Source organism: Sus scrofa, chromosome 2 (assembly GCF_054392235.1).
Source record: "Sus scrofa isolate SSC_HxYL_T2T_F1_AM1 chromosome 2, Sscrofa_HxYL_maternal_Yorkshire_Landrace_v2.0, whole genome shotgun sequence".
NCBI lineage: Eukaryota > Metazoa > Chordata > Mammalia > Artiodactyla > Suidae > Sus > Sus scrofa.
Window position 1 is genome coordinate 42790527 of NC_139384.1, and position 19360 is coordinate 42809886.

The 19360-nt window shown below is 46.8% G+C and overlaps 1 protein-coding gene and 2 long non-coding RNA genes across 17 annotated transcripts in view; 1 reads left to right on the plus strand and 2 right to left on the minus strand.

Moving 5' to 3' along the window:
* Positions 1-19360, minus strand: part of NAV2 (neuron navigator 2) — an 820834-nt gene that overhangs the window by 385807 nt on the left and 415667 nt on the right. The window lies entirely within an intron of this gene.
* LOC146405339 (uncharacterized) overlaps positions 1-19360 on the plus strand; it is an 855846-nt gene that overhangs the window by 145605 nt on the left and 690881 nt on the right. The window lies entirely within an intron of this gene.
* Positions 7936-16415, minus strand: LOC146405341 (uncharacterized). The gene is made up of 2 exons (XR_014837232.1): positions 13666-16415; positions 7936-13036 (listed from the first exon to the last, which is right to left on the minus strand). It is a non-coding gene; the product is annotated as an uncharacterized LOC146405341 (long non-coding RNA).

Sequence of the window (19360 nt, forward strand, 5' to 3'; positions counted from 1 at the left end):
CCAGGCACTGAGTTAGGCACCAGGGACCAGCAGTGAAGACAACAGACTGAAATCCTGGCCTTATGGTGCTTACCCTTCAGCAGCTGGAGCACCATGGGTGGTTAAAGCCAGGAGATGCTCAGCCTGGCTTCCCCTCAGGTCTGAGAGGTCAGCCTTGTTTCACTCTGATGCACATGTTCAACCAAATTCTACAAAGTGAAGACCTTTAGGGTTGGAAAAATCTAATTATGGAGCATTTCCAATTTACTCTTCAGACCAAACATTGTCTAACTGGTGCTTCACTGTCGTCTCTTATTTGCTCTGCTCCTACTCAATTTCCAATCAGACCCGCTAACTGGCATTTTGAACCTGAGGCTCTGGCCCTCCAGGGGTTCCCATGGATGGGGTGTGGGGGTGTTATTATTAGACACACATTCTGCAGAGGGGAAGGGACACGGTGGGGGGGGAGGGTCCACTGCATTTGTCAGATTTTCAAAAGTGAAGATTTCCCACTTCAGTGATACTTCCCATTGCCCATGAATGCTAGTGACTCTTTTTTCCGACACATCTCTCAGAGAGCTGAGAACGAGAGGCCTATGGGGTTAGCTTTCAGAAATGCTGCGAGCACAGTGCTGGTAGTTTTCCAGGCACAGCCCAAAAAAAAAAAAAAAAAAAAGGAGCTTAATTCACTCACTTCCACATTGACACCAGTGGGACTGTTCCAATTCCTCAGCTGCTGAGAAAGGCAATGTCCCCCACCAGGCTTCACACAACCCTCTTTCACTTGATTATTATTGGAGTCTCACCCCTGGCCCCGACGCCACACCGCGGGTCTACACCGTTTCCCTGAGTACACACAGTCTTAGACTCCTTCGCGCCAAAGAAAATAACACTGTTCTGATAGTCGAAGGCAAGAACAGACTTCCTAAGCAGGTTGTGCATCTGCCAGAATTCCTGCTCGCTGTGCTTATTCTTGAACTCCAGATATCAATCACCATCTCTATAGGGTAGAGCCATGGAACAGAAAATACAGACGGTCTCCTGTTACTCCATTTTGTTGAAAGCCAGTAGCATAGTCGAGTGGAACATTCCCGATTCAAGGTCTTTGCAAGCATTCATTCCTTCACTGCTTCCACAAATACATATCAAGTGTTCACTGTGCTCCAGACACTTTCTAAGGGCTGAGGACACAGCAATGAACAAGACAGACACAGTTCTCTGCCCTCCTGGAGCTACGGATTAGTACAGGAAAGAGACACCATCACAAGTGAATATAAATGTGCTGAGAGGTATGAAAAGCAGTATGAAATGCTGGTGGGAACATGAAACTAGAAGATCCTACGCATTATTACAACGTGGAAGAATGAGGAAGAAAGAGCTGTGTGAGAGGCCCACGGAGAAGTTGTTGAGGCCAAGGTGCATGAAAAAAAGAACTGATTAGGAGCCATTGCGGCTTGTGCAAAGGTCCTGAGGCCAGGACTAGTACAGTGTATTGGAAGAACTGGATGAAACACTGTGCAGCCAGAGCCTGGAAAGTGAAGCCACAAAGGGCTAAAAATGAGGCTAGGAAAGAAATAGGGGAGCTGCATAGACAGGGCTTTGTCTGTTATTATAGGGGTTATGCTCAGAGCAAGAGGAGTCATGAAAAAGTACCGAGGAGGTGAGTGTGTATGTGTGTGTGTGTGTGTGTGAGAGAGAGAGAGAGAGAGAGCACGAGCGAGAGCAAGAGGGCAAGAAAGCAAGCTTTTAAAAGAATATTCTGAACCCAGTGTGGAGCGTGGACTGGAGCTGAGTAAGATTGCACGTGAGGAATCTGGTCTAGAGTTTTCTGGAGCAGATGTGGGGAGGGATGCTGGTGCTTTGGACCAGAGCGAGGTCATGGACATGAAGAGAAGTGGACTCACCCAAGAGAAAACAAGGAGCACAAACCAACAGAGCTTGGTGGTAAGTTAGATGTGGAGGGGACAAGGAGGGCAGGGTTAGTCCTCTAACCAATCATTTCTGTTTGTCTTCAGAGCAGTTCTAGACATTCCTTCCTACCCCTCCGCCAGGAGTGGCTACTCAGGCTGAGGTTATAGCATGCCAGATATAAAGCTGAAACAAGCTGCTGATTCACCAGTGACACTGGTTCGTAGGACGAACGGAGCCTGTCCCTTCCTGGAGCTTCTGTGTTGAGATTCCCCTGCCTGGAACAGGCTCCCCTGGTCTTCATGTGGTTGGTGCTTCAGTTCTAATGCCACCTCCCCAGGGTGGTCCTCAATGAGCCCCTCTTGAACCCATCACCCTGGTCTACTTCCTTCATGGTATCTGCCATTCTCTTATTTATAACCTTATTAATACATTTGTTTATTTGTCCTTTGTCTGTATCTCCCCACAAGACGGTAAATACCATGACAACAGAAACCTGGCTATTCTTTGTTTCACTAGAATAGTGCCTGGTGTATAGTAGGTGCTCAATGAGAAGATGAATGAATAAATAACTCCCCAAAGACCAAAGCCCCACCCCTCATCCCCTGCCCTCTCCTTGGACAAGCTGAACATCTGCACTGGCCTTGGTTCTGGGCCTTGGCTCAGAGGAACAGCCCTGTGCTCAGATTCCCCACACACTCCTTCAGACTCACTCTGGACTCCTTCTAAACTTAAGGTGCAGGTGAGAAGGAGGTTTCCAAGAAACAGGACTCCCACAGGGATTTTCTTTTATTGCTCCACCAATGCAGAAGAACCACTAGCATTGGTACCTTTCCAAACTCTACAGCTCAAAGCACAAAGCAAACTTGATAGGATCCTAGGACAGAATTACTTACTCATTCCATGACTGGAGAGCTCACAGCAAATACTCCTTGTGCTGCTGATTCGTTGCTTCCTCCCCTAGTTTTTCCTGTAAGATCTCAGGGCCAAAGTCAACTGCATTTGAACTTCATAAGTGATTCTTTTTAAACCCGAGATATTGGACAGGATTTGGTCATCTCAGCTAAATTCTTTCTGGCAAAGCGTTCTCGATTCTACTCTCTTACTCTTCTTGTTCTATTTTGAAAAGATGCTGTTTTTATAACAGGAAGATGGGGACTGCATTCTGCAGAGGGGAAAGAAACAGGGCACGGCAAGCCCAGCCATTCCCTGCAGAGTCCACAGGAGGGACGAGCCAGATGATGCTGAGTCACCAGTGGATGGTCAGTTCTCAGAGCCTGTGAGTCAGTGGCTGCTGTGCATGGGTCCTCTGATCCCTTCCTCATGGTGCCGTCTCCCTGAAGCCAGGGGGGAAATGACTAAGAACAGACAGCCCTGTCCGATGATGATCACAACTGAAACCATAGCGTGGGACAGGTGAGAACTGTCACCTCATGATACATCTTCCTGTATTACCCAAGGGGTGAATTGGGATGGGACAAAGGATGGGCTTTAGAGCAGCTGGGTTAGGCTGGGAAACACCAGCCTGTTTCTCTGATGATCAGTGTCAAGGCTCACACGTTGGCATGTGTTCTGGGGCTGCTCTTGAAATGAAAAAGATGAACCTCTGGTCCAAACCTCTAATTCATTTGCTGGAAGGCTCCCTTAATGGGAACCAGGCTTCTCTTAGAAGTTGCTTTTCAGGAAGTAAAGGCGAATGATAAACTTTTGGAGGGGAATGAATAAAAAGCAACTATGAGAGATGTTATGGAGGCTGAGCTCAAGATGAGAACATTCGTAGACCATCTTGCCATCACGGAGCATCTTCCCATGTTCCACATCACCAGTTATCTGCATCTTCTGCATCAGCATCCCCACATGGTAACCCGGCAACTCACGATGCGAGGCGATGAGCACGTGATATATGGTACTTTATTCAGTTCACATGAGCTGAGTATCCACTGTTATCTGTATTTTACAAATTAGTAAACTGGGACATTAAATAACTTCACCCCAGAACATATAGCTAGTTAGTACTAGATGTGGGAGCCAACCCTTTATCTGACACCAGACACTCTGCTCTGCTCCGCTGTCAGCGTCTCTTCGGTCAATTTACTCTGTTTACTAAATCAGAAAAGGTAGATTTGTTTGGTTTTTGATTTTTTTTTTCCCTAGAAAGACATTCACCAACTATTTTTCCTAGCACTAAAATAAAATAACCCTTGGGCCTTGGTCTCTTCTAAGTGAGAGTGTTTGACAAGGTTGTCTCTAAAGTAAATGCAAATGAAAACTACAGTGAGGTAACACCTCACACCAGTCAGAATGGCCAGCATCTAAAAGTCTACAAATAATAAATGGTGGAGAGGGTGTGGAGAAAAAGGAACCCTCCTACACTATTGGTGGGAATGTAAATTGATGCAGGCACTATGGAGAACAATACGGAGGTTCCTTAAAAAACTAAAAAATAGAGTTACTATATGACCCTACAATCCTACTCCTGGGCATACCTTCAAAGAAAACCATACTTCGAAAAGATACGTGCACCCCAATGTTCATCGCAGCACTATTTACAATGGCCAAGACCTGGAAGCAACCTGAATGTCCATCAACAGAGGAATGGATAAAGAAGATGCGGTATAAATATATAATGGATGATTATTCAGCCATAAAAAGAATGAAATAATGTCATTTGCAGCAACTCGGATGGAACGAGAGATTATCATACTAAGCGGAGTAAGACAGAGAAAGACAAATATCACATGATATCCTTTACATGTGGAATCTGAGAAATTACATATATATTATTTATTTTTATCTTTTAGGGCCGCACCTGGGCATATGGAGGTTCCCAGGCTAGGGGTCAAATCGGAGCTGTGTCTGCCACCTACACCACAGCTCATGGCAACGCCAGATCCTTAACACACTGAGCGAGGCCAGGGATCGAACCCGCAACCTCATGGTTCCTAGTGGATTCGTGTCTGCTGTGCCACGACAGGAACTCCGACATATATATATAATATATACACACAAATTTATTTCCAAAACAGAAAAAGACTCACAGACACAGAAAAGGAACTTGTGGTTACCAAAGGGGAAATGTGTGGGGAGGGATAAATGAGGAGTTGGTTGGGATTAACACACACACACTTACTATATATAAAATAGATAATCAACAAGGACTTACTGTATAGCACTGGGAACTACACTCAGTATTTTGTAATAACCTATAAGGGAAAAGATTCTGAAAAAGAATATATATATATATATATATATATATATATATGTATGTATGTGTATAACTGAGTCACTGCTGTAGGCCTGAAACTAACACAATACTGTAAATCAACTATACTTTGATTTTTAAAAATTGCTCCCCCTCCGCAGCCCCTTCCAACTCCCTGTCTGTTGCTCACAGACCTCTGCTCTTCCCCACACATTTCACACAGCTTCCTCTTTCTTACCATTCAAGTCTCAGCTCCACCAGCCCCTCCTCAGAGAGCCCTTCCCAAACCTCCTGTCAATCTGTCACTTCACAAGGTGTATCTTCTTCCTCGCCCTCACTGTTATTTGAAATTGTTTTGTTTACGTATTTCATCACCTGTCTCTCTGGCATGAAAACAGAAGTTGGACAAAGGCAGCCGTTGCCCATTTTGTTCACTGTTGTGTCCCGGATGCTTCAAATAGAATAGTAGGTGCTCAGTAAATGCAGTGAGCCAAACTTTTAGTCTTGAATTTCCTCACCTATAAAATGGAGGTGATAATATTTACAGCCCAAGCCTGCTGTGAAGATTAGAGGCAATGCATTTTCAGGGTTTGTCAAAAACTAGGTCCCAAGAGCAGGCAGTTTTAAAATTACTGTGATCGTGGAGTTTCCGTCGTGGCTCAGCGGTAATGAACCCAACAAGTATCCATGAGGACGCGGGTTTGATTCCTGGCCTCTCTCAGTGGGTCGGGGATCCAGCATTCCTATGAGCTGTGGTGTAGGTCACAGATGCGGCTCGAACCCGTGTTGCTATGGCTGAGGCATAGGCCAGCAACTGTAGCTCTGATTCAACCCCTGGCCTGGGAACCTGCATATGCTGCAGGTATGGCCCTAAAAAGACAAAATAAAATAAAATAAAAATGACTGTGATTGCATTGAGAGAAGTAGTGGGCTGTTAAACCTACAGGCTTCAGGGTCTGAATCTGGTCTTCTCAACTAATTAGCTGTTGGACCTTCAGCAAATTACTTAACTTCTCTAAGCCACAGTTTTCTCGCCTGTAAAAAAAGTACTAATAGTACTAACTCCTAGGGCCACTGTGCAGGTTAAATAAAACAAGCCATGTTTTCAGAACATTGTCTAGCAGGAACTATATGCTCAATAAACATAAGCTATTACTGTGCACATCTTCCATTAAGCACTCCCCTTGCACCCTATGCAGCCTTTAGCACTTTACATAAATCCTCTCAGCTCATGCTTCTGAAATCCTATGAAGGCTGGGAATTAGCCCCTCTATTTTATAGATGAAGAAAACAGAGGCTCAGAGAGGTTAGGCAGTTTACCTGAGATCACACAGCTAGCCAGAAGCAGCGGAAGAAAAGCCTCTGAATCAGGAGTTCCAACTCTCTTTTGGTCACCACACTATGCTTGCATCCTCATCCAACCCACAGCCCCAGAATCTGAAGTCATCACGTTGGGCTCAATATAGAGAACTCCTGCCATGCTGCCTGAGTATTCCTGTTCCAAAGAAACAGAAGCCCTAGCCCTCCACACACTGTTTAAGGCCAAGTTCGTCTTTCCCAAGCCCTCTCCCTTGTCTGCCAGTTGAAGGCTTGGCAAAGCCACAAAGGCCGATGGAGCCTGTGGCTTCGGCCGCTAGAGCAGGCTGTAAGTTCTAGGGCTCTCCTGGCTTCAAAGCAACATCAAAATAGCCCAGCACTGGCTGGGGGTGGGTGAGAGCAGAGCACTGAGATGGCCCCCCAGGGCTTTGTCACTGGCTTCCAGCTGACAGTGAGTTCACTGGGCACCACGGTCTTTCCTGCAGATCAGTCCAGCCTAGGGGCCCTCCTGGGCTGACCCCCTGCCCTGCCTTGGTCCCTGGCCCTTGTCCTTGGAATAGTTTTCAGAGATGGCCAAACCACGCTTTGGCAGCTCTTCCTGTACCAGGGACACTTCAGGAAAGGGACTCTGGGCGAAAAGTCCAAGGAATCCAAGGAGCTGGTGATGGGAAGCGGGCCAAACTGCGCTGCCCCATTCGGTGTTTTCCAGCACCCAGGAGGAGCAGGTTTGCAGTGGCCAATGCATCCAGCTTTCACTGGTTTCACCCAGCACTCCATGGGCCCGAGGCACCACAAGGCAAAGTTTCCAGGAGGAAGCAAAGGCTGCCAACCTCGGAAACACCACCTGTTGAGGGAAGCCCACACTGCTTAATTCCTTAACAATGCAGCAGGGAACAGGGAGCTGAGACCAGAAAGAAATCACTCAGAACCAGTCAGATTTGAAGCTGGGGGCGGGGCGAATGGAGGGTGGGAGGGGAAAGGGGCGTGGTTATGAGCAGAAATTTGATTGGATCTTGTCATCCTCCTGGAAAATGCTTCTTGACTGTTCTTTACTCACAGACCCTACTTCTTGGCCGTACCTGCTAGGCGCTTCATTAACCGGTCCTATACTTGGCTGAATGGTGTCTCACCAAAACTTCATGTCCTCCAGGACTCTCAGAATGTGACCTTATTTGGGAATGGGGTCTTTGCAGATGTAATCAGTACTGGATTAGGGTGAGCCTTAAATCTGGTGACTGGTGTCCTTAAACAAGTTTTGCCCAGGAATGGGACTTGCTGGATCATACGACAGCTCTATTTTTCATTTTTTAAGGAGCCTCCATACTGGTTTCCATAGTGGCTGTACCAATTTATATTCCTGTGGGTTTTTTTTTTAATGGTGGTTCTAGGAAACCGACACAGGCCCCAACATACATGTCTAGCTCTTCTCCTATCAAAGTCACCCTCCTCACACTCTGGGTGTAGGAAATAGTTACTACACTTTTTTTTTTTTTTTTTTAAGTGCCATAGTTCAGGTCTTATCTCTGTCATTTTGGCTGCTGTGTGACTTTGGGCAAACCCATTCACCTCTCTGATTTTCAGTGAAGATAATGGCTGTTATCAGTGGCTTCAGTGGTGGTGGTGGTGGGGTTTGAATGAGAAAATACACATGCAAAAAGAGGGATGCTATATAACCTTTTGGGGAAGGTATGACATTTGTTTGGGAAAACACAGCTTGATTAACCACTTGCAGGAGGGTGGATCCCAAGGGCTGGGGTGGATTAACATGATGGATTTGTAGCCTGTTGGTTGGTAAGTTGGGTGGTAAGAATTGGCTGATAACAGGAGAGGAATGTAAAGGGAGAAGAGGAATCCAAGAGATAAACAGGGCCAGCAAGAGTGGGGGAAGGAGGGAGCAAGACTTCTCCATGCCATGGTGTGGCTAAGGGCTTCTGGAGAGAACAGAAATGTCTAATAGATATTCTAGTTGTTTGTGATGAAATACACAAGGTAAACTCATTCCCCCACCTCCCCTGCAACATACCCAGTAAAGTCTAACTTCGGTGCCAATGTTTTTTTGCCCATAGATACTTTAGGTTTGAACTAGGGGAGGTACCAGGTTTGGAGGCTGGGTTGTCATGGGGGTAAAAATGAGGGAAGCCCACACAAGCACATGAGCTAGAGCCCCACGGACATCTGGTTCAGCCACCCACGCAGTGGCAGGTGCACTGCAGGTCCTTTACAAATACTATACATAAATGTTTGTTTCAGCCCCAGTCCTCCCCTTCCTGATGATGCTTTATGCCTGCCTGAGCGTGAGATGACTTCTCTTCCTCTGCCACTTCCTCACCCATCTGAGTCCAACCCATCCTTCGAGAACCAGCTGCCTCCCCCTGAAGCCTTCACTTCACTGGCAAGAGACCATCTGCCTTCTCTCAACTCCGTGCAGCTTGTATTCCCAGGGAACAGGGATTGTAATCTGTCTGGAATTAGGGTTGATCAGTAAAAGACAAGACAGAAAGCCACGTAGAGGCAGGTTACAGGACGATGAACTCAGGACAAAGAGAGAGACCCAGAAGGGAGTGGGGGAGGGGGGAAGGTGGGAGGAAGAGGCCCTGGAAAGCTCAAGTGACCAGCTTCATTCATGGTCCCTGGGTCTGGGTGGGGAGTGAGGGGCAAAAGGGAAAGGGGATCTCACAGGCAAGGCCTTTTGTAAAGCTGAAATTCAAGTATGTCCCTCTGACTCTTGAGTGTCACTCTAAAGCATGGTGAAAACAATGGCCACGCTGGTGACGTGGTTTCTCAGAAGCTCTCTAGAGCCGTTTGGGCACGAATTGCCCAAACCTCCGCCTGCCAGGTTTTCTCCCCGCCCTTGTGCAGAGCAAACAAACAGAGCCACCGTGGCCAGAAATGGGCATTAACCTTACAGGTGGGGCAGGCGAAAGGCTCAGATCCGCCCTCCTAGGGCTCTGAAAAGGAGCTCTACAGGTGCCTGGAACAGGGAAATCATTCCATTTACCCATTCAGCAGGGAGAACAGGGGACAACTGCATTAATGAAAAACACAGTTTTGCTGTTCTCAGGGAGGTCCTTGTGCAGGGAAGACAGACAGGCAGACAAGTGCAATGCAGCGTGACTAGTGACTAGCGCAGCGAGAGCCCAAGGGGTTATGACCACCTAAACCCAAGGAATTACTGCCTGGCTGCACCTTGAAGGATGGAGAAGAATTATGATATTTCTTTTTCTTTCTTTCTTTTTTCTTTTCTTTTCTTTCGGGCCATGCCCACAGCATATGTGGAAGTTCCCAGGCTAGGTTTCCAAATTGGAGCTGTAGCCACCAAACCACACCACAGCCATAGCAATGCCAGATCCGAGCCACATTTGCGACCTACACTGCAGCTCATGGAAATGCAGGATCCGTACCCCACTGAGCGAGGCCAGGGATTGAACCCACGTCCTCATGAGTCAGATTCTTTACCGCAGAACCATAACGGGAATTCCCTATGATATTTCTCAAAAGTCCACGACTCACTACGACCACAAATACACACAATGGCTGTTACGCTCATTGTCAGAAATACGAACACGTAGGGAAATGTTTGATGTGCAGGAGAAAAAAGGACCTGTGATAATCAGGTGAAAAAGCTTGAGGGAGAGGTAGAAAGAACTATCTAGGCAGAGGGACAGCATGTGCAAAGGCCCAGAGGTAAAATCATGGTCACCATATAGGCACCATTCTACAAAGTAAGGAGGTCACAGTGAGGTGGCTGCAAAACAGAGCATCGGAGACAGGGTGATTTAACCAAGACACACTGATTTCTCACAGTTCCAGAGGCTGGGTGCCAGCATAGGGATGTTCTTGGTGAGAGTACACCTGGTTCAGACAGCTGTCTTCTCACTGTGGTAGTCTCACTTGGGGGAGAGACAGAGAGAGACAGAGACACAGAGAGATCAAGGGAGCTCTGGTCCCTTCACCACCTTATAAGGATACTAAGTCTATCACAGGGTCTTTACCCTTGTGACCTCATTTAAATGTAATTACCTCCCAAAGGCCCTCTCTCCTAATACCATCACTTTGGGGATTAGGGCATCAACATATGAATTTGGAAGGAGGGAGGCACAAACGTTCAGCTCACAGCATTAACTTGTCGTAATTGAAGTTAATGACGCTGAGAAGGATCCCTGTAGGTCTAAGACATACCAGTGAGAAATTCTATCACGGTGCTCTCTGTGCCAATCAAGAGCTGGAAACATTGTATGTGTCCAACCCTAATTAATCAATTATGGTCCCTGCATACTCCTAAATACGGTCCAGCTATTAAAAGTGACTGCATATAAACCTATTTAATCACAGGGAAAGATGCCCATGATGTATTAAGCTTCTTAAAAGGTAGGTCAGAAAAACCTAGAGGTTAATTAGTGGGGGAAAAAAAAGACTGAAAGAAAACTAACCAGAATATTCATAGGAGCAAGATTATAAGCTTTTGTTTTTTGGGTTTTTTTTTGGCCATCCCGTGGCATATGGAGTTCCTGGGTCAGGGATCAGATCAGAGCTGCAGTTGCAACCTATATCACCATAATTTTTTAACTCTTTATTTACTCTGCCTATGTATTCTAAATTTTCTGCAATATACTTGTGAAATCTTTGAATCAGGAAGGAAGGTGTGCGTGCATGTGTGTGTGTGTTTGCATGCGTGCGTGCGTGTGAGTGATCAAGTATTTACCATCAGGCATGACCCAGGAAATGTGGGAAGCAGCATCAGTGTGACCCTTCTGGTCAGAATGAATGAATAGACACCCAACCTGGCTCCCTGCAGCTGCTCCCAACACCTGGCTGTTACCTTGGTTCTCTAAAGGTCACACTCAATCAGTCCCAATCATCCTCTTAAACAGATCGTCTAAGGGACCAGCCGCACTCACCTTCTAAGATGGGAATGTAATTAGTTCTTGGGGGTCAAAGGTTTCTTTTAAAAATGTTTGATTAATTATTTGTTAGCAAAACATCATTGACAGATGTGACTGTTGGCCTATATTTTTGTGTGTGTGGTGGGGGAGGGGAAGGTGGGAACATAAAAGAAACAGCTCCAGGGTGGAGAGAAGATGGTTGCAGACTTTGAAGATCTCAGGAGATCAGAGAGCTAAGGAGTAGCCCTTTGTCTTTACAAGTGAATATGAGCTAGCAGCTGACTGCCTAAGGCAAGTCTCAGAAAGGTGGCAGTGGTGTAGAATGACAGTCAAGATTCCTCAAGTTATCCATCTGACCCCTCCCTGGTCTGCTCTCCAAAGCTATGATGGTGAATAAGACACAGGTCCAGGAGTTCCCACTGTGGCTCAGTGGTTAAAGAATTCGACTAGGAACCATGAGGTTGCAGGTTCGATCCCTGGCCTTGCTCAGTGGGTTAAGGACCAGGCGTTGCCATGAGCTGTGGTGTAGGTTGCAGACTCGGCTCAGATCCCATGTTGCTGTGGCTGTGTTGTAGGATGGCAGCTACAGCTCCGATACGACCCCTAGCCTGGAAACCTCCATATGCTGTGGGCGCAGATCAAGAAAATACAATAACAAACAAAAAAAAATTTAAAAAAAAAAAGACACAGGTCCAAACTTCGAGGATCAGGGAGAGAAAGACAAAAAGCAAATGCATATGTGCTATGAAGACAGGCAGGGATGAGGATTATGCACATCAACTAAAGGAAGTGAATGGAGTCTGTTGAGGTGGTTCTTGGTGGGTTGGTTAAGGAAGAGCACAGACCAAAAGGGAGCAAGGGAGCCCACTCCGTGGGAAAAGCATTTAGGCAGCAGGAACAGCAACAACAAAGTCCCTGAGTTAGGTGTGTGCTTGGAAAACCCAAAACCAACAAGACCGAGGTGGATGGAGTGAGTGAGTCTGGTAAATGCTCCCAGGGCTTCCCGATCTAGCCAACTAGGTGCAGTCCCCCTGCTGGTGGGCACCTCACACCCTGCCACCATCCAATGAATTAGACACAGTTGACATCCTCCTCCCCCCACCGACCTCCAGCCCAAGAGGAATGAGTCTGAAAACTTGGCTCTGTTGCTACATAAGGTAGCGGTTGGGATCTTAGGCTTTGAAAGAACACACTCCTGGGTAATAAAAGCCCCAGTGCTGTCACATTCCTGCTGTGTCCTTGGGCAAGCTGCTTAGCTTGTACGAAGCCCAGGGGTGTGCTGGTAAATGGGATCGCCTGGGTGAGGAGGGGCAGGGGATAGGAGAAAAGCCCTGATTTGCAGCATTCACCCATTTCTGTGGTGTAAATGCTCCCACTGTGGCTGATTTCATTAGCAACACAACATGGAATTGGGAAGAGACACACATTTGGCTTTCAAGAGCCAGTACCAGCCAGCTCCAGCATACTGTGGCCTCAGTTCCTCTATCTGTAAAATGGGTTTCACCTCATAGAGGACTTATTGCTGAGCATTAGATGAGGTATACATAAAAAGCACTTAGCGGAGTTTGTGTTTACGGAGTAGCGAACCTGAGTGATATCCATAATGATGCGGTTTGATCATTGGCTTCGCTTGGTGATTTATGGATCTGGCATTGCCGTGAGCTGTGGTATAGATCACAGACACGGCTTGGATCTGGCATTGCTGTGGCTGTGGTGTAGGCCGGCAGCAACAGCTCTGATTAGACCCCTAGCCAGGGAACCTCCATATGCCGCAGGTGCAGCCCTAAAAAGAAAAAAAAAAAAAAGAAAGAAAGAAAAGCACTTAGCGTAATGCATGGCACATAATTAATGTCCATAAATGAGAGGTATGATACCTATTCAGTGAGGATGTTAAATTTTCCATATGTAGACAGGATTCTTGAAGGTCAAAAGGACCAAGAGGAAGACTGGGGCCCATTTCTGACTCTGTCTCCTGTGTGACTCTGAGGAAGGTACTTTCCTGCTCTGGGCTTCAGTTACTCCATCTGAAGTGAGGGATAGAGCTATTTACAAAATCTCTTTCAGACTGGACCTTCTGTAACTTCCTCCTTTGGGGACTGTTTTGGAAACAGCACTGAAAGAATGAGTGGATGAAGGCTAACAAGGCAGCATGAGGGAGGGAGAGACTTTGCTAGATTCTCAGTATTAAAAGCTACCTGGGGAGTTCCTGTCGTGGTGCAGAGGAAACAAATCTTATCAGGAACCATGAGGTTGCAGGTTCAATCCCTGGCCTTGCTCAGTGGGTTAAGGATCCAGTGGGTGTAGGTTGTAGACGCAGCTTGGATCTGGTGTTGCTGTGGCTGTGGTGGAGGCCGGCAGCTATAGCTATGATTAGACCCCTAGCCTGGGAACCTCATATGCTGTGGGTGTGGGCCTAAAAAGCCAAAAAAAAAAAAAAGGGGGGGGGTATGTCCAGAGTCTGGGAAAGCAAGTTCTTTCCTGCCAAAGGCCAAAGAATTGTTCAAATGGTTAAGAAGAATGAGGAAAAAAGTCCTTGAAAAAAAAAAAAAAAAAAAAAGAAGAAGAAACTTCCAGCCATGGTAAGAGAAAAAGAACATTTGTTTAAGTGAGTAGGGTCAGGATTGATAGGCTTTCAGAAAAATGTCTTTAATAAACATGGTGGAAAAGAAGGCTATTTCTGCCCAAATTTGCATGCAGAGAGAGAAAAGAATGCAGAAAGGAGCTGTTGATGAAACGCTGGGCGAGGTGGACATAGGACAGGCAAACCTGGGAGAAAGGAGGTGAGAAGGAGAAAATGATACGGCCCTTTAAGACCGTCCCCACCAGGCACAGGCAAGGCAGCAAGAGGTTATTTAGCTCGAGACATCAAGTAGCACCAAACGTCACCGGCTTGAAAACTGATTCTGCAAAGCTGAGTTCTTTGTGCCTCCCATGTCCTCATTAGAATCCCTTTGAAGTACATCAGGCTGTAATTTTCAAGAGTCAAGAACAAAGCTCCCTCCAGCCTCTGGCTCACATGGCCCATCTGAAGGAACCAAGTCTCTGACACAGCTCCCCCAAAGCCACAGACAGGAGGCAGGCCTCCCCACAGATGACAAGCCGCACAGAAAGATTGTGTGGACTTTGCACTTTTCTTCGTCAAAGTCCCTGGACTCGGCTGAATTTCTGTGCTCTGGGGGACAAATGAATATCGAGTCTGAATGCTGTGATCTCAGAAATTGCTTCCACGGGCTATTATGGTTTGGAACTCAATTTCCCTCCCAAAGGAAGTTTTCTCAAGCAGCCTGAGAACCCACAGCTCTTCTAAAGTCATGGCAAGTAGGTAACGGAACTGAATGTCCACCTCGGTAATCCCCATCCTAATATTTTTGGGTCAGATATTGTTCCCATAAGGAGCTTAATTCAGATGCCTTGGCATCCAGAGACAAGACAGGGGAAGGGTGCAGGATGCTTTTCATTCTGTCTTGAGCCAAACTCTGACAGGTGAGCTTAATACTGGCCACTCCAGCTCCTCACCAACCAGCTTAGGACAGAAAGAACAAAGTCATCATAAACCATAAGGACATTTTAGTCAAACTGGGAACTCAGTCGCAGCAGCCAGGGACTGGAATGGCGAGGGAGAGGTTTAAAGAGGTGAGGACAAACCAGCGACAGGGATGCCCCCACCTCCTCTCACATCTCCGTTTCATCATTTTAATGATGACACAATGAGTTGCAGGCCTGTGGAGTCAGGAACTATAAATGCTGCATTAACTATGCCTATAAATGATTATCAACCGTAGCCTTTAAGCTTATTAAAAATAAACTGAGAAATGAAATCAATCATCGTCAAATGCTCAGTGTGATATTGCTGCTAAAAATAAGAGTCCATTTGAAATTCTAAGAGCATCTTAGATGCCTAAATAATCTGTTGCTGAAACTTAAAAGAATATAAAAGAAGACCTCAGAAGGGTCTAGAAATGACACTCTGAGAGTTAGAATCTCCGGGTTCCAGAGCTGCTGTTGCAGCTCATCGGATTAAGAACCTGACATAGTGTCTATGAGGATGCAGGGATGCAGGTTTGATCCCTGGCCTTGCTCAGTGGGTGAAGGTCGCACATTGCGGCATAGGGGTGTAGGTCACAGATGTGGCGCAGATTCCACATTGCTGTGGCTGTGGCATAGACTGGCAGCTGCACCTCCACTGCGTCCCCTAGCCTGGAGACATGTATATACCGCAGGTGCACCCGTAAAAACAATCCCCAGGTTCCAGTCCTGTCCTTTGCCCATCACCAGCCTTGAAGTTGGTCAGTCCTCTCCCATCTCTGCCTGTCAGTGTCCTCGATCACGCTCGTGCCCATCTTTGTCTTTCAGCATCATGATCTGCCTTGGTGCCCTCATTCTCCTCCAAGCCTGCTTCTCCTTGGGTGCAGCTTTCTACAGCAGTGGCACTCAGCCCTCTGGGGAGTATAATGCCCCCAACCACAGCGCATCCCATGAATCCCTGAACCAAGCATTTTACCCACGTCATTACATTAACTACTCAGAGTAACATTCATTCATTGAATCGGTGGTTCTCCAGCACTGACTCTGTACCCGGGACCACGTTCGGTGCACGGGATAAGATGGACAACAAGGCCAACACAGCTCTTGTCCCCAAGGGAGTTCAGGGTGTAAGTGTTCTTACACCCAGGTTACAGGTGAGGAGACTGAGACTCTGGGAAAACTAAGTAGTGGGCACGAGCAGAGGCTACGGCTGGCGTAGCTGAACTCCACAGCCCTTGGTTACCTCATCTGCAAAATGCAGGTAAAAAGATCTGCCTCATAGTCACGGGGGCAGATGCGAAGCCCCCAGGACCCACGTGGGCATCTGGAAGGGCCTCGGAACATGTTGGAAGCATATGCGACTTGGAGGCGATTTCCTTTGCAGGAAATTCAATCCCCCTGGCTCCACCACTGCACTGGTCAGCCCTGCCCGAGGCCCCAGCACACATCAGAACTTCCCACAAAGCCTCCAGAAGGTCTCATGACATGCCCAGCACAGCCCACAAATGCCGCGCTCAATTGCCCCCATGTTTGGGTTTCCCAGGCTACGCTTGATCCTCCTGCCACTCGGTCAGTGTGGGGCCCTGTGCAGGGGGCCTGGCATCCCGGCTGAGTTATCCAGGCCCTTCCAGGCCTCTCCCTGGGCACAGAGTTCTCGATTTCCAGATGGGATCACTTGTCAGGAGAGAAAGTGACACTGACTATTCCCTAGAAGGGAAATAACTGCTGAGGCAAAGTACTCCGGCTCAACTTGATTTTTAGTTCTTAAAAAAACCCAACAACCTGAAACCAGATGACTATCACTGACTTCACTGACGGGAGGGAGAGGCAAAAGGGGGCCGGGAATGGGGCAAAAGTTGATTAGCCTTCTCCCCAAGGCAGCTTGGACACTGGGTGGTCTGAGCGTGGATGGTCAACCCTTGTCCCAGGTTCTGTCCACTCCTGGTTATCCAGCGAGCTTGCTTTATGCAGCCCTTTCTGACCCTCCTGTCTGAGAGCGGCATGGTGTGATGGAAGGTGATGCATCTGAGTCCTCCATCTGTGCTGTGTGACTTCAAATAACTAAATCAACTTGTCTGAGCCGCAAGTGTCACAAATAGAAACTGGGTATAATTACTCCTACCCCAAAGTATTATTGGCAGGTAAAATAATAGGCGTGGTGACATAGCAAGTATTCAGTTAAAGCTAGACAATAATGATAATCATCATTACACCTTTTTTTAAGAGAGGAGGGTCATGATGAGAGCCTTGCTTTATCACATGTAGTCTTGTGACTCCTCTCAGTTAGAATGGGGAACATTCTAAGAGTTCCCATCATGGCACAGCAGAAATGAACCCAACTAGGGACCATGAGGTTTGGGGTTCGACCCCTGGCCTCAATCAGTGGGTTAGATCTGGCATTGCCATGAGCTGTGGTGTAGGTCACAGATGTGGCTTGGATCTGGCATTGCTGTGGCTGTGGTGCAGGCCAGCAGCTGTAGCTCCGAATGGACCCCTAGTCTGGGAACCTCCATATACTGTGGGTATGGCCCTAAAAAAAAAAAAAAAAAGAATGGGGAGCATTCTAGAAGGTGGATGTGACAGACACCATGGATAGGGTGAAGAGAGGGGAATGGGAGCAGGATTCCTAGAAGAGAAATGGAGGGGGCATTCGGCGGAGGGGTTAGATGAATGAAAAGAATGTGGAACTGAGATAAAATTAAAAAAAAAAGAAAAAAATTCGTTTCTAATTTTGCCATCCACAACTGCTTATTAAACCTACCTTCTTTTGATGAACCCACCTCTCATGCCTTTCCAGCATTCTCCTAGTTAATGACAGTAAACACACTCCATAAATAAAAAGTGCTGTAGCAAGATAATGAACACTGAGCCATCTAATTCTGAATCCTTCTAATCATGCTCTACTTACATGAAAATGAGATCTCAGGCATGTGTGACAATCAATTTTACTCTAGTTTAAAAAACACACACTCACAAACCGAAGTCAGTTATTCAGGGATAGATCCGGGAAGCACTTGGCTTCCATATGTCACCCAAATATGTGGGGCTCCACTGGCGCGCCTGTCAGGATGTGGCGCTGTCACTGCCTTGTCTGCGGTAAAGTCACACTCTTGACTATGTTCAAAGAAAAAAGATGTATTGTGATATCTGAGTTGAACCGGGTCAGCAGAGCTGGCCTTGCAGGAGGGCGTGAAGGAGGCCAGTGTGGCTGACTCTATGACGCTGTTTCTTACTAGCCACGTGTTTTGGATAATTCACTTCCCTTTCTTCTGTATCAGTGTCTCGATTTCTTCATCTGTAAAATGGGCATCATATTTTAATTTCACGTTTGTGAAAACACTTTGGAAACCGCAGGTTTCTGCTCCTGTTCACAACTGCCCAAACGTGGCCCACTGCTTTCTGTGCTGGTCAGCTATACCTAAACAGCCTGAATTTCATATCTTTCCACTGTCAAAAAGCCGCACAGTCAGAGAGGATGACAACAAGTAGGGAAGCAGGTGCATGGAAGGTTCATCTGGGGGCCAACTTTCCTATTAGGCGCAGGGTTTAGGGTCCACCATATTTGAAGGGGCCCATGGAAACAGTTTATTTTTTTTGTAATCAGAAGGAAAAAATAAATACAATCCAGCCAGGATTATATATTGTTTTATACCAATGCAGTCATACAATATACTTTTGAATATCTTTGTTTTGATGGAGGAAAGGCTCCATAAAGGCAAAAATGCTGAGGGCCCATCAAGGTCATAATACAGCCTTGACTCAGCCCATTGCTAATGAGTGCAAATGTTACCCTTCCCAGAGCCCAGATTTGCTCCTCTGGGATGGATGTCTGTTCCTCCACACTGGAGTCTCCCAGAGACAATGCCCAGGCCAAGGAACGAATGGGAATTCCCGACACCATGGCTGGATGGAAGGGGAGATTCCTGAGCGGGCAGGGGGAGCGGTTCCTGGGACCTCTGGAGTCAGGCGTTTGAAGCTGCTGTGCGACCTGACCATGGTACTCATGTTCCAAGTGGAAATACTTTCTACTCCCACTGTTGGTGGGCGTATAACCTGGTCCAAATGTTCTGGTGAGCTGTTTGGCAGCATTCAGCAAAATCTAAACAGTATGCACTCTGACCCAGCAATTCTGCTTTCAGGAATCCATCGTACAGTCCTTCCTGGGCAATTGTGTCAAGATAAAGGTATAAAGAGCACGTTGTTCATGATGGTTACAAAAGAAAAAAAAAAAAAAAAAAAAACCGGAACAAGCCAAAATGTGCATCAGAAGGGCAAGAGCCAATAAACTGTGTAGGGCCAATAGGCATACAATAGGCTGCAATAAAGCAGTAAAAGCGAGGGCTTTTGATCTCTTGTGTCAAGAGACCATGAAGAGTGAAAGACCTCTATAAGATGGGGTGTAGGGAGAGATCCCAACTGGGGGAGGAAAGAAGAGATGTACTTGAATACATTTGCTTTTGTATAAAAATTTCTGGAATGCTGCACAAGAAACCATTCGTAGAGCTGATTGCTCGGCAGGTGGGAATGAAGTTGGCCAAAGGGCAAG